Consider the following 15,558-nt stretch of genomic DNA (forward strand, 5'->3'; position numbering starts at 1 on the left):
TTAAGTTTTGCCCCTGATGCCTTGCCATATACCTCAAAACACTCCATTACATTCTTCACACTTTCAACATCTATCACAGTACATGTAGTATCATCCGCATATTGCTGTATAACACTCTCCCCCCATCCGGTATCCGTATACCTCGAATTAATTTGTTTGCTTTAATCATTACTGCAAGCGGCTCCACCGATAAACTATAAAGAGCAGCTGATAACGGACATCCCTGCCTAACAGATCTCTCCAGAGGAAAAGAATCTGTTAAAATCCCATTACATTTTACTCTACTCCTTGCATATCCATTCAGTAGTCTAATCCAACCTATCATTCTTTCACCAAACCCAAATTTCCCAAGTGTACGCAGTAAAAAGGAATGATCAACTCTATCAAAAGCCTTATTTAGATCCAAACTCATCACAAACCCCCCTTCCTCCCCCATATGCTTTATCACATCCCTTATTGTTCCCACTGTGTCAGAAATATCCCTCCCTGGTACACTATATCCTTGTGTCTCTGCTATTACTCCTCCCATAACTTTTTTAACTCTATTAGCTAAGACCTTGGCTAAGATCTTATAATCACAATTTAAAAGTGTCAACGGTCGATAATTATCCAAATTTTCACGACTCCCTTTATTTTTATACAATATGGTTACAACTCCTGTGGCCAGCGAATCTGGCACCACTTGAGTCTTTTCAATATATTCATACAGTTTTCTTAAAATTGGAGCCAACAAATCTGCAAAAGATTTATAAAATTCCGCAGTTAGGCCATCAGACCCCGGACTCCTATTGCAATTAGCTTCTAATATGGCTTCCTTAATGTTAGTTAGACTCATATCTTCATCACACATGTTTTTTTCTCCTTCTGTTAACTTAGTATCCACATGTTCAAGCACCTTATCCATACAGGCTTCATTAACCTCTTCTTTTTTAAATAAGCATTCATAATATCTCTCGACCGTATCCAGAATCCCCACCAAATCATTAACCTTTTCCCCTTTATCATTAATTAACTCCGTAATATAAATCTTCTCTTGTCTTCTTTTTTCTAAATTCAAGAAAAATGAAGTACATCTTTCCCCCTCTATCGCATATTGCACTCTACTCCTTACAATCGCCGCATTGCATTTCTTCTTCTCATATTCATCAAGTGCATCCTTAGCCAGTAAATAATCCTCCACCCCATGACCTTCATCCTTTTCTATACACTCAAGTTCATGTTTAACCTTCTTACGTAGTTCCCTTTCCTTCTTTTTCAAAAATAATTCCTCTTAACAGCATATTTTATAGTCAATTCCTTACATTTGGTTTTCAGCCCCTCCCACCACAACCCCATATTCACCTCCATTAACTGTTGTCTTTTGGCCTTCCCAATACATTCTGATATCATCTCAATATAATTTTCCTCCTCTAGCAAGCTATTATTTAAACACCACAGCCCACCAGATTTAGTATGTGTCCTTACTCCACAAGAAAATACCACCGCCGCATGATCACTAAAAGCTGTAAAAACATACTTAATTTCTTTCATAAAATCCCTTAAACCCTCATTTACTAAAACCAGATCTATTCGCGTCTGTTTCAACTCCCCTAAAACCACCTGCCTTCTAGAAATTCCTCTCTTGTTCGGATTCTCCTCCCTCCATATATCAATCAAACTGTTTTCAAACATAATCTTCCTTAAGACCCCCTAGATACGTCATTTCTAAAAATAGCTCCCCTTTTCATATCTAATCTATTCATTTTAACATTAAAATCCCCTACTAAAATACAGTTACCCTTGCACCATTTCCCTACTTCTAAAAATAAATTCTTTCGCTCTATCTCATTATTCAGTAGCGATAAATATTTATAATCCTAAAAACCCTATTCATATATTCAAAATCCAAAATTAAAATCCTCCCATTATTATCATTATATATCTTCTTCACATTTTCTACTACATCCTTCCTTAATAAAATTGCGACCCCACTTGAATTTCCCCTGCCATTGTTAACATAAATAAAATCCCTCCATATTTGTTTTACTTCTAAAACACATGCATTATCCCAGTGCGTCTCTTGAATACATAAAATATCTGAATTCTTCATTTGTACTATTCTATTAAATTTTCCCATTGTTCTCAAACCATTTGCATTTATTGACATTATATTTACCATTCTAATAAATAATAGAATAATAAAATATAATTTCATTATCCTCTACCTGTTATCCAGTTTCTTTCCTCTTCCACCCTTTCTCTCCCCCTCTTCCCCCGCTTTCCTCTTCCTGTATCCTTCCCTCGTTCTTTCAATCTTTTCTCCATCATCCGTGTCCGATATCTCCTCCAAGTCCATGTTATCCATCCAACTCAATTTCTTGTCACCCTCATCCGTTGTGCTCCCCATCTCCGTCTCTGGTATTGTCATCGTTGTGCTCCCGTGTTCATCTCCGTCTCATGTATAGCCGTCGTTGTCGTTTCTGTTATTGTTCTCAAACTCGAACCCCTCTCCATTTCTTCACCCCCCGAGGTACTTGTTAGTACTGTGCTATCCCCCAATACCTGTGAGTCCCCCGTGCTTCCCCCAGTCCACTCCCCCTCCTCCTGAAAACTCCCTCTTCTTATTTCTGAGTCCATACTACTCCCAATTTCATTCATCTTCTGGTCCTTCTCCCTTCTTCCTTCCTCCGTCTCTCCACTCTCCACCACGTCCTCTCCTCCATCTTCTTCTCCTTCTTGCGACAATACAACTTCTTCCTCGAATAGTGCTTGACTCCCCTCTTCATCCTTATCCTCTCCACAGTTGCACTCCGCCAATCTCTTTCTGCATCCACCACAGAAATTCCTTTCCCTCTCTCCAACACATTCTCTCACATAGTGTCCTTGCTTGCCACATTTGAAACACTTAAATTCAGGGCAGTCTTTAACTATGTGCCCGGGTTGAATACACAACCGACACACTCTGACCTGCTTGTCATGAAGGACCCTAAAATATTCTGCTCCCTCCAACGTCTCAATTCTTGTAGAGTAAGGCAATGATGTCACTTTTTCTGTGAACTTGACTTTGCAATAACGTGTCCCATCAGCCACCTCCGTTCCTGGCCAAACTCTCCTCCTTATCTCCGATACGGCTTCCACTCCCCATCTAATCAGCTTGTCCAGTATCTCACTATCTTCTACATATACTGGGAGATTCATAAAAGACACCACCAATTCCTTCACATTAACGTCTCTCGCCACAATCCTGGTGTCCTTTATCCGTATTCCATCCATTAACCGTTCTTTTCCTTTTCCGTTTCTCATCGTAATTTCATACTTCTTTTCTCCTTTCATTCGGCATCCCACCACCTCTCCACACGCCTCCTTAATTGCTCGTAGTAGTTCCATTGTCGTCACTTTGTCATCTCCTTCCAACTCAATTGCCACCGTGTATTCTTTGCCATATTTCCTTCCTTCTTTATCTTCATTTTTCTTCCGTTTCGCCTTTTCGTTGTCTTTGTCCATTCCGTTTGTCATTTCCATGTTGTCCGTCATAGTGCTTAAAAAACAAAACTCTCCCCCAAGCAGCAAAACTGCAAGGGGGGAAAACTAAAACAAAAAATATATTTCGAAATCCAATTAATTAACAAAAATAGCTCTCTCGAAAAAACTCTTCAGCAAACACTCACTCACAGCTCAAACCTCGCACCTGTCGTCACTTCTCCAATCAGGACAGGCGTATTCAGGCTGGTATGGCCATAAGCGAGGTAACATCTCTTGGTACACTATATAAAGTCAATGTGTCACTCACTCTGAAAGGGACACAGAAACGTATCCACTTTGTGACACAAACTGAAGAAGCTCAACCCTTGCTTACATTTCCAAATATATATATATATATATATATATATATATATTTGAGTCTTGTTGGGGGGGAAGAGGGCATATCCTATGTTGATTTATGACAAGTTCATTGACTAGGGCCCTATAAAATAGGGCGTTGCGGACCGAATCACGGAATCCAGACATTAAACCGAAATGCAACAATATTCAAACATTTATTGAACTTAGTAAGAAATCAACTAAATCTATTCAACTTGTTAGAAAACGCATTCATTTGCCCAAGTCAATCATAAGACATGAACAAAATGCATCAGTGATTCGTATTTCCATGAACTTTCTGGAACGGCACAGGAATGCCCCTGTCTGTGTGCATGTGTGCGGTGCGCGCGTATGTCTACACTTTGTGTAGCCGTTAGCGATGATGCTAATGATAACCTTCTTCTGGTAGGGAAGGAATGGCTTTCCCCAAAACCTTCGCAAGTAAATGTTAACTACAAAGTAGCCTATGCCTGCCTGGCAGAATTATACCGTGATCATTTGCATCACTCCAGTGGCCATTTGTTCTACAGCAACACCGCTTAACCAAACAAAGGTCTCTTCCTGGTGCACGCTTGCATTTAAGGGTAACTACACCCCCAAAATCTAAATGTCTATACATTTTTCCCAGACCTCACAAATGGTCACCTGATAGGGTTTAAACATTGTTGTGGACATAGAACATCCAATTGTGCTGTTTTGCTATTAAAAAGGTGTACTTTTGAGAGCGAAAACCTGCCAAAACAGGGACAAACGGTCAACGGGGAAATCTAAACGGAGAAAAGGGAACTTGGGAATTAACGGAATCAGGCAAAACATTGAAGGGATTTTATAGTGCCCTAATGGACTACAGACATTGACTGTCTCCTAGACTAAAAACAAAGGCTGCATGTACTGCCTATATTTTGAGGGAAACGCAATGTCCATTATTTGATTTGATCAGGGCAGGGCAGCACACACAAACTGCATTTAGTCCAATAACAATCCATGATATTATTAGGGTGATAAATAAAAGGCAGTTGCTCCATGACACAAGAGCACGCTCTACTGGGACAAAAAGCTTACAGCACCTGGTATTCCCAGGCGGTCTCCCATCCAAGTACTAACCAGGCCCAACCCTGCTTAGCTTCCGAGATCGGACAAGATCTGGCGTATTTTATTTTTTTATATTTTATTATGAAAATCAGACAATTTTACATCATTTCAATCATCATTAAAGGGTGAACAATTCACCCTTTTACAACATCAGAAAGAAAATACAATAAATCAACAATTAAAACACTCACCTAATCCAGTTAATAATTAAACACAAGTTTTCCATTAGATGAAATTCTAATAAATGTACTCCCCCACACAAATTCTTTTTCAAAGTTGCCCCCACCATATCTCTGCATTATCTCTATATTTCCCTCCAACATACTCTTAAAAAGTACCTCCACACTCACACATTTCCCTTCATAATGCCCCAAGTTCCTTCTTAGTCTTACAGCATATCGAGCATGACTTAAAACATAATTAACCAAATTAAAATTCAAAACTTTACTTTTCCCATTAATACCAAAAAGAAAAAATCTCCTCCATTCCACCCCATTAAAAATCTCCTCCCCCAATGTTTCACTAAAAGCTCCTTTAAAAACTCATGAAAACCTCTTATTCTACCGCATTCAATGAAAAAGTGCATAAAGTTTTCCACCTCTATATGACAAATGTCACATTCTCTATTAATATTTCTGTTGATTTGATGTAAGACCACATTAGTAAAAATCCTATTATGTTTTATTTTAAAATCATTGTCTTCACATTCTATGGAGTTCCCCTTTACATTAACATTCCTCCATATTGACTTCACATCCAAATCTACAAAAACCTCCGACCACACTTTCTCCGAAGCAGGCACTCTTATCTCTTTTTAAAATACATTTACTATAGACTGTTTTAACTTTCAAGCCTGACAAATCACGTTTCACTCCACCACTTTCATACAATAAAACCGGCAAACCCCTGGCTCTCTTAACCGCCCCTGTATTTATTAAAACACCCCACTCCTTCGGAATGCACCCTAAAATTCTCTTATACATATTTTCTACTGTAGTTTTGCTTATTTCATCATCAACCTCAACAACATTGTCATAAATAGCTTGTACCGGTAGAAACCCCGGCCTGACCTCATACAGAATATCACCAATCTGTCGCATCCCAGCTCTCATAAAATATTTACAATACAACATTGTATTATTATATTTGATCTTTGGATTCAAAAAGATAGGCTGATTTAAAATATTTTCCAAACTGTTACATTCATAAGAAATGTGTGGTAAAACCTGCCCCCAAGCCTCGAAAACTTCCTTATAAAACAAAGGTATATTTCCCAACATTTCTTGTTTTACACTCATTAATAAACCATTATCCCCTATCCTCCCAACCTCCTGCAAATACTCTGCAAAAAACTTTTTCCACCCGTAATCCAATTCCCCATATAAATACTTCCGAACCATTTTCACTCTTATTGCTATTTTCCTCACCCTTAAATCCACTAACTTCAAGCCCCCCTCCTCATAACCCGCAATCAATGTTTTAAAAGCGATTTTCGCCCCCTTCCCATCCCATAAAAATTCAACTAAAATCTTATTCATTTCAATTAAAACCCATTCTGGCACATCTAAGACATTCATGACGTGAATACAAATTGACATCAGTAAAGAATTTATAACAATAACCTTCCCCTTTAATTTTAACAACCTCCCCTTCCACATATTTACAACCTTTCTGACTTTATTTATCACCCCACTCCATGTCAAATCCCTAGCTTCTTTTTCTTTTACACCTAAAAAAACTCCTAACACCTTAAAATATTCTTTGGCCTCTTTAAAAGGAAAATTCCCCTCATTTACCTTCCCAATATACATTACAACAGACTTTTCCATATTAACTTTAGCTCCTGATGCTCTTCCATATACTTTAAAACCTTCTATTACCCTTTTTACACTGTCCTCATCTCTAACTGTTATAGTTGTGTCATCTGCATATTGGTGAATCAAACTAAATCCCCCCTGTGGAGTCTGTACACAATTAATACAATTATCCTTCTTAAGAAAAGCCGCTAAAGGCTCAGCTGATAAAACATACAATAAAGCAGATAAAGGACATCCCTGTCTCACAGATCTCTCCAGAGTAAAAGAATCAGTTAAAACCCCATTGCATTTCACCCTACTTTTTGCATTTCTATATAATAATTTAATCCACCCTATTATTTTATTACCAAAGCCAAATCTTTCCAAGACCCTAAACATAAAATCATGTTCTACTCTATCAAAAGCCTTATTTAAATCTATGCTTAAAACAATACCTCCTATCTTATCCCCATTCATTTTGTGTATCACGTCTCTAATCGTATTAATTGTGTCAGCTATATCCCTCCCAGGAACACTATAATTCTGTGTTGGTGCTATAATATCATGTAAAACTCTCTTCATCCTATTCGCTAAAATTTTGGCCAAAATCTTATAATCCACATTTAATAAACTAATTGGCCTATAATTTTCCAATTTCACCTTACTCCCTTTGTTTTTATATAAAATAGTTATCATTCCTGTCACCATTGATTCTGATACACAATCATTCTCCTCCATATAGTGATAAACCTCCAATAAAATAGGTGCTACAAGACTTTCATAAATTTTATAAAACTCTGCAATGATACCATCTACACCAGGGCTCTTATTCACCTGTAAACCCTTTATCGCATCCATCACTTCATTTACTGTAATCTTCCCATCACACATCACCTTATCTTCTCCATTAATTTTCACCTCCACACTATCTAAAATCTCCTGTACACACCCCTCATCCACCTCCCCCTTTTTTAAATAAGTCCTTATAAAAACTCTGCACTGTCTCTAAGATCTCTACATAATCATCTACTACTTCCCCCTTTACATTTTCAATCTGTCTAAGATATGTTCTTCTTTGAGTACTCTTCTCTAATCCAAGAAAAAAAGAAGTGCATTTCTCCCCCTCCAAAAAATACTTTGCTTTGCTTCTTATAATGGCCCCCATACACTTATCCATGTCATATTTACTCAATTTTGCTCTCAACTCTAAAAACTTTTCTATATTATAATTAGGTTCACTGTCACACTTCCCCATTTCCTCAACCAATTTGGCTCTCAACTCATTTTCTTTTCTTTTCATCCTGCCTCTCTTTTGCCTTGCATATCTTATACTAAAACCTTTTATTTTTTCCTTAACCTTGTCCCACCATACACACTTATCCTCCCCTTTCTGCTTATCCTCCATTTCACATATTATCAAAGATTTAAGTTGTTTACAATAATCCTCATCCCCCAAATAACTCGCATTCATACACCATGTACCACCTCCTATTCTTTCTTTGTCTAAACCCACCGAGAAATTTAAACATGCATGATCACTGAGTGTTGTAAATACATACTTAACATCTTTCATACAATCCCTTAAATCTTCTTTAACTAAAATCAAATCTATTCTGGTTTGTTTTAATTCCCCTAAAACCACCTGCCTTCTAGAAAATTCTCGTTTATCGGGATTGTCATCTCTCCATATGTCAATAAGTTTTTTCTCAACCATCATTTTCTTTAAAACCCCTCTAGATGCATCATTTCTAAAAGCAGCTCCCCTTGTCATATCTAATCTGTCCAATTTCACATTAAAATCCCCCACCACGATGCAATTTCCCACACTCCATCGTCCCACTTCAACAAATAAAACCTTGCGCTCTATTTCATTATTTGGCGCATAAACATTTATAATTCTAAACTTCATATCCATATACTCAAAATCTAAAACTAAAATCCTCCCATTATTATCATCATGTACATGTACCACTTTGTCCACCACATCCTTTCTCACTAGAATAGCAACCCCACTAGAATTCCCTCTACCATTATTAACAAAAATAAAATCCCTCCATATTTGTTTTACTTTCAATACACAATCATTGTCCCAATGCGTCTCTTGTAGGCATAAGATATCCACATTCTTCATTTGAACTATATTTTGAAATTTATCCATCGTCCTTAAACCATTTACATTTAGGGACACAAACTTAACCATTTCAAAAAATAATAAAATGAAAAGAAATACCTTCATTGTCCTCTACTTTTTGTCCTGTTTCTTTCCTCTTCTATCCTTCTTCTCCCCCGCCGTCGCTTTCCTCTTCCTGTAGCTTTCCCTTAGTTTTTCTACCTTTGCCCCTTCGTCCGTATCAGATATCTCCTCCAAGCCCATTTCGTCCAACCAACTCAAGTTCTTTACTCCCACATCCGTTGTGCTCCCCGTATCTCTCTCCGTCTCTGGTATTGTCGTCAAACTCAAACTGCCCTCCATGTCTTCACCCCCTGCGGTACTCGCAGGGCCTGAGCTTTCCCCCAAAATCTGCGCGTCCCCAGTGCCTCCACCCAGCCCGATCCCCCCCTCCTCCTGTAAACTCCCTCTTCTCATCTCTGAGTCCAAGCTGCTCCCTATTTCGTCTGCCTTTTGCTCTTCCATCTCTCCACCTTCCTCCACATCCTCTTCCCCATCCTCTTCTTCTCCTCCCGGTGATACATCAGCTTCCATTAAGAGGTCCTGGCTCTCCTCCTCACTTACAACCTCTCCACAGTTGCACTCATCGGTTCCCTTCCGACATCCTGCGCAAACTGCCCTATCCCTCGCTCCAGCACATTCCCTCGCATAGTGTCCCTGGTTTCCGCACTTAAAACACCTAAAGTCAGGGCAGTCCTTTAAAATATGTCCAGGTTGAATACACAGGCGACATACCCTAACCTGCTTGTCATGAATCACCCTGAAATATTCACCACCCTCCATTGTCTCGAACTTAGTGGAATACGGCAAGGACTGCACGGTGTCCGTGAACTTTACCTTACAGTATCTTGTCCCATCCACGATTTCCGTCCCCGGCCAGACTCTCCTTCTGATTTCTGAGACCGCAGCTACACCCCAGATCCGCAGTTTATCCAGTATAGCTCCGTCTTCGATATAAACTGGCAAATTCATAAACGAGACTATGAGTTCGTTTGCCATCATATCTCTCGCCATTACCTTCGTGTTCTTAATCATGAACCCATCCATTAAACACTCTTTTCCATTTTCATCCCCCATCGTGACTTCATATTTCCTTTCTCCTTTTATTCTGCACCCCACCACCTTTCCGCACACATCTTTAATTGATCTTAGTAATTCCATCGTCGTTATCTTGTCTTCTCCCATCAATTCCACTGCCACTGTTAGTTCCTTGCCGTATTTTGAGCCACCTTCAGGTCCAAGTTTTGTCCGTTGCGCATTGCCTTTGTCTTTATCCGTTCCATTATTCTTTGCCATGTTGTCCGTCATTAACCAAACAGAAAAAAGTCTCAAAAACTCACCCCCAAGCAGCAGAACTGCAAGGGGGGAAAAAACTAACTAACCTTAAACTTAATTGAATTGAAAATCAAACAAATGTCCTTCAATAAACTAAGAAACTCAAGCAAATAGTTCTCTCCCAAACACTCACTTACAGCTTAATCACCTGCACCTGTCTCACTCAACTCACCGGAAGGGCGTATTCAGGCTGGTATGGCCGTAAGCGAGGGAACAACTCTTGGTACACTATATAAAGACATGAACAAAATTGATCAGTGATTCGTATTTCCATGCAAATTAATGAACCAACTAAAAACAAAGGCTGAATATACTGCCTATATTTTGAGGGAAACGCACTGTCTATTATTTAATTTGAATCAGGGCAGGGCAGGGCAGCACATACAAACTGCATTTAGACCAATAAAAATACATGATATTATTAGGGTGATAAATAAAAGGCAGTTGCTCCATGACACATATATTTTGATGAAAACGCACTGTCTATTATTTAATTTGATCAGGGCAGGGCAGCACATACAAACTGCATTTAGTCCATTAAAAATACATGATATTATTAGGGTGATAAATAAAAGGCAGTTGCTCCATGACACATATATTTGGAGAGAAACGCACTTTCTATCATTTAATTTGATCAGGGCAGGGAAGGGCAGCACATACAAACTGCATTTAGTCCCATAAAAATACATGATATTATTAGGGTGATAAATAAAAGGCAGTTGCTCCATGACACAAGAATACTATCTAGTGGAACAAAAAGCTTACAGCATCTGGTATTCCCAGGAGGTCTCCCATCTAAGTACTAACCAGGCCCAACCCTGCTTAGTTTCCGAGATCAGACGAGAGCGGGTGTATTCAGGCTGGTATGGCCGTAAGCAAGGTAATAACTCTTGGTACACTATATAAAGACATGAACAAAATTGATCAGCGATTCGTATTTCCGTGCAACTTAATGAACCGACTAAAAACAAAGGCTGAATGTACTGCCTATATTTTGAGGGAAACGCACTGTCTATTTTTTTATTTGATCAGGTTAGGACAGCACATACAAGCTGCATTTAGTCCAAGAAAAATCCATGATATTATTAGGGTGATAAATAAAAGGCAGTTGCTCCATGACAAAAGAGTACTCTCTAGTGGAACAAAAGCTTACAGCACCTGGTATTCCCAGGCGGTCTCCCATCCAAGTACTAACCAAGCCCAAACCTGCTTAGCTTCCGAGATCGGACGAGATCAGGTGTATTCAGGCTGGTATGGCCGTAAGAGCAGGAACAACTCTTGGTACACTATATAAAGACATGAACAAAATGTATCAGTGATTCGTATTTCCGTTTAACTTAATGAACCGACTAAAAACAAAGGCTGAATGTACTGCCTATATTTTGAGGGAAACGCACTGTCTATTATTTAATTTGATTTGGTTAGGACAGCAAATACAAACTGCATTTAGTTCAATAAAAATACAGGATATTATTAGGGTGATAAATAAAAGGCAGTTGCTCCATGACACATATATTTTGAGGGAAACGCACTGTCTATTATTTAAATTGATCAGGGCAGGGCAGGGCAGCACATACAAACTGCATTTAGTCCAATTAAAATACATGATATTATTAGGGTGATAAATAAAAGGCAGTTGCTCCATGACAAAAGAGTACTCTCTAGTGGAACAAAAGCTTACAGCACCTGGTATTCCCAGGCGGTCTCCCATCCAAGTACTAACCAGGCCCAAACCTGCTTAGCTTCCGAGATCGGACGAGATCAGGTGTATTCAGGCTGGTATGGCCGTAAGAGCAGGAACAACTCTTGGTACACTATATAAAGACATGAACAAAATGTATCAGTGATTCGTATTTCCGTTTAACTTAATGAACCGACTAAAAACAAAGGCTGAATGTACTGCCTATATTTTGAGGGAAACGCACTGTCTATTATTTAATTTGATTTGGTTAGGACAGCAAATACAAACTGCATTTAGTTCAATAAAAATACAGGATATTATTGGGGTGATAAATAAAAGGCAGTTGCTCCATGACACATATATTTTGAGGGGAAACGCACTGTCTATTATTTAAATTGATCAGGGCAGGGCAGGGCAGCACATACAAACTGCATTTAGCTCCAATTAAAATACATGATATTATTAGGGTGATAAATAAAAAGGCAGTGCTCCATGACACATATATTTTGAGGGAAACGCACTGTCTATTATTTAAATTGATCAGGATAGGTCAGGGCAGCACATACAAACTGCATTTAGTCCAAAAAATACATGATATTATTAGGGTGATAAATAAAAGAAAGTTGCTCCATGACACAATAATACTATCTAGTGGAACAAAAGCTTACAGCATCTGGTATTCCCAGGAGGTCTCCCAGCTAAGTACTAACCAGGCCCAATCCTGCTTAGCTTCCGAGATCAGACGAGAGCGGGTGTATTCAGGCTGGTATGGCCGTAAGCAAGGGAATAACTCTTGGTACACTATATAAAGACATGAACAAAATTGATCAGTGATTCGTATTTCCGTGCAAATTAATGATCCGACTAAAAACAAAGGCTGAATATACTGCCTATATTTTGAGGGAAACGCACTGTCTATTTTTTTATTTGATCAGGTTAGGACAGCACATACAAACTGCATTTAGTCCAATAAAAATACAGGATATTATTAGGGTGACGAATAAAAGGCAGTTGCTCCATGACACAAGAGTACTCTCAAGTGGAACAAAAAGCTTACAGCACCTGGTATTCCCAGGCAGTCTCCCTTCCAAGTTCTAACCAGGCCCGATCCTGCTTAGCTTCCAGATCAGACGAGATCGGCATATATATATATTTTTTTGATTTATTTTTTTATTTTTATTTTTTTAAATAACCCATCATAGCTTTACAGCTTTTTTTTTTTTTACATATCATAGCTTCATATTTCACATCACATCTTCACATCTCATAGCTTCACAGCTTATTTTTACATATCATAGCTTCATATTTCACATCACATCTTCACATCTCATAGCTTCACAGCTTATTTTTACATATCATAGCTTCATATTTCACATCACACTTCACATCTCATAGCTTCACAGCTTATTTTTTACATATCATAGCTTCATATTTCACATCACATCTTCACATCTCATAGCTTCACAGCTTATTTTTACATATCATAGCTTCATATTTCACATCTTCACATCTCAGCATATAACACAGATTATCAGTCCACGTCATAGCTTCTTACATGCTTTTACAGCAACTGGTATTCCAAGGTGGTCCCCCATCCAAGTACTAACCAGCCCTAAACCTGCTTAGCTTCCGAGATCTGACGAGATCGGGCGTATTTTTTTTTTTTTTTTTTTTAAAGAATTAACCCATCATAGCTTTTTTACAGCTTATATTTTTTTTACATATCATAGCTTCATATTTCACATCACATCTTCACAGCTTATTTTTACATATCATAGCTTCATATTTCACATCTCATAGCTTCACAGCTTATTTTTTTACATATCATAGCTTCATATTTCACATCACATCTTCACATCTCATAGCTTCACAGCTTATTTTTACATATCATAGCTTCATATTTCACATCACATCTTCACAGCTTATTTTTACATATCATAGCTTCATATTTCACATCTCATAGCTTCACAGCTTATTTTTACATATCATAGCTTCATATTTCACATCACATCTTCACATCTCATAGCTTCACAGCTTATTTTTTTCCATATCATAGCTTCATATTTCACATCTTCACATCTCAGCCTATAACGCAGATTATCAGTCCACGTCATAGCTTCTTACATGCTTTTACAGCAACTGGTATTCCAAGGTGGTCTCCCCATCCAAGTACTAACCAGCCCTAAACCTGCTTAGCTTCCGAGATCTGACGAGATCGGGCGTATTCAGGCTGGTATGGCCGTAAGCACAGGAAAAACTCTTGGTACACTATATAAAGACATGAACAAAATTGATCAGTGATTCGTATTTCCATGCAAATTAATGAACCGACTAAAAACAAAGGCTGAATGGACTGCCTATATTTTGAGGGAAACGCACTGTCTATTATTTAATTTGAATCAGGGCAGGGCAGGCAGCACATACAAACTGCATTAGACCAATAAAATACATGATATTATTAGGGTGCTAAATAAAAGGCAGTTGCTCCATGACACATATATTTTGAGGAAAACGCACTGTCTATTATTTAATTTGATCAGGGCAGGGCAGCACATACAAACTGCATTTAGTCCATTAAAAATACATGATATTATTAGGGTGATAAATAAAGGGCAGATGCACCATGACACAAGCGTACTCTCTAGTGGAACAAACAGCTTACAGCACCTTGTATTCCCAGGCAATCTCCCATCCAAGTAATTACCAGGCCCGATCCTGCTTAGCTTCCGAGATCGGACGAGATCAAGCATATTCAGGCTGGTATGGCTGTTAGCGAGGGAACAACTCTTGGTACACTATATAAAGACATGAACAAAATGTATCAGTGATTCGTATTTCCATGCAACTTAATGAACCGACTAAAAACAAAGGCTGAATGTACTGCCTATATTTTGAGGGAAACGCACTGTGTATTATTTAAATTGATCAGGGCAGGGCAGGGCAGCACACACAAACTGCATTTAGTCCAATAAAAATACATGATATTATTAGGGTGATAAATAAAAGGCAGTTGCTCCATGACACAAGAGTGCTCTCTAGTGGAACAAGAAGCTTACAGCAACTGGTATTCCCAGGCGGTCTCCCATCCAAGTACTATCCAGGCCTGACTCTATTTAGCATCTGAGATCGGGCATATTCAGGCTGGTATGGCCGTAAGCTTGAGAACAAATCTTGGTACACTATATATAGACATGAACAAAATGTATCAGTGATTAGTATTTCAATGCAACTTAATGAACCGACTAAAAACAAAGGCTGAATGTACTGTCTATATTTTGAGGGAAACGCACTGTCTATTATTTAATTTGATCAGGGCAGGGCAGGGCAGGGCAGGGCAGGGCAGCACATACAAACTGCATTTAGTCCGATAAAAATACATGATATTATTAGGGTGATAAATAAAAGGCAGTTGCTCCATGACACAAGAACACTCTCTAGTGGAACAAAAAGCTTACAGCAACTGAAAATCTGAGGCGGTCTCCCATCCAAGTACTAACCAGGCCCGATCCTGCTTAGCTTCCGAGATCTGACGAGATCGGGCGTATTTTTTTTTTTTTTTTTTTTTTTAAAGATTAACCCATCAAAGCTTTTTACAGCTTATATTTTTTTACATATCATAGCTTCATATTTCACATCACATCTTC

At 38.5% G+C, this 15,558-nt stretch overlaps 4 non-coding genes and 2 pseudogenes across 4 annotated transcripts; all 6 read right to left on the minus strand.

Annotated features, from left to right (window-relative positions):
* Positions 1-10,991: 10,991 nt before the first annotated feature.
* LOC123486766 lies at positions 10,992-11,110 on the minus strand. The gene has a single exon (XR_006659507.1). It is a non-coding gene; the product is annotated as a 5S ribosomal RNA (ribosomal RNA).
* A 269-nt stretch (positions 11,111-11,379) lies between these two features.
* Positions 11,380-11,498, minus strand: LOC123486745. The gene has a single exon (XR_006659486.1). It is a non-coding gene; the product is annotated as a 5S ribosomal RNA (ribosomal RNA).
* A 409-nt stretch (positions 11,499-11,907) lies between these two features.
* LOC123486739 lies at positions 11,908-12,026 on the minus strand. Its single transcript, XR_006659480.1, has one exon. It is a non-coding gene; the product is annotated as a 5S ribosomal RNA (ribosomal RNA).
* A 549-nt stretch (positions 12,027-12,575) lies between these two features.
* Positions 12,576-12,694, minus strand: LOC123486756. The gene has a single exon (XR_006659497.1). It is a non-coding gene; the product is annotated as a 5S ribosomal RNA (ribosomal RNA).
* A 1,347-nt stretch (positions 12,695-14,041) lies between these two features.
* On the minus strand, positions 14,042-14,161 carry LOC123486722 (annotated as a pseudogene).
* A 408-nt stretch (positions 14,162-14,569) lies between these two features.
* On the minus strand, positions 14,570-14,688 carry LOC123486726 (annotated as a pseudogene).
* Positions 14,689-15,558: the final 870 nt, after the last annotated feature.

The sequence above is a fragment of the Coregonus clupeaformis genome, unplaced genomic scaffold (assembly GCF_020615455.1).
Source record: "Coregonus clupeaformis isolate EN_2021a unplaced genomic scaffold, ASM2061545v1 scaf1318, whole genome shotgun sequence".
Lineage (NCBI taxonomy): Eukaryota > Metazoa > Chordata > Actinopteri > Salmoniformes > Salmonidae > Coregonus > Coregonus clupeaformis.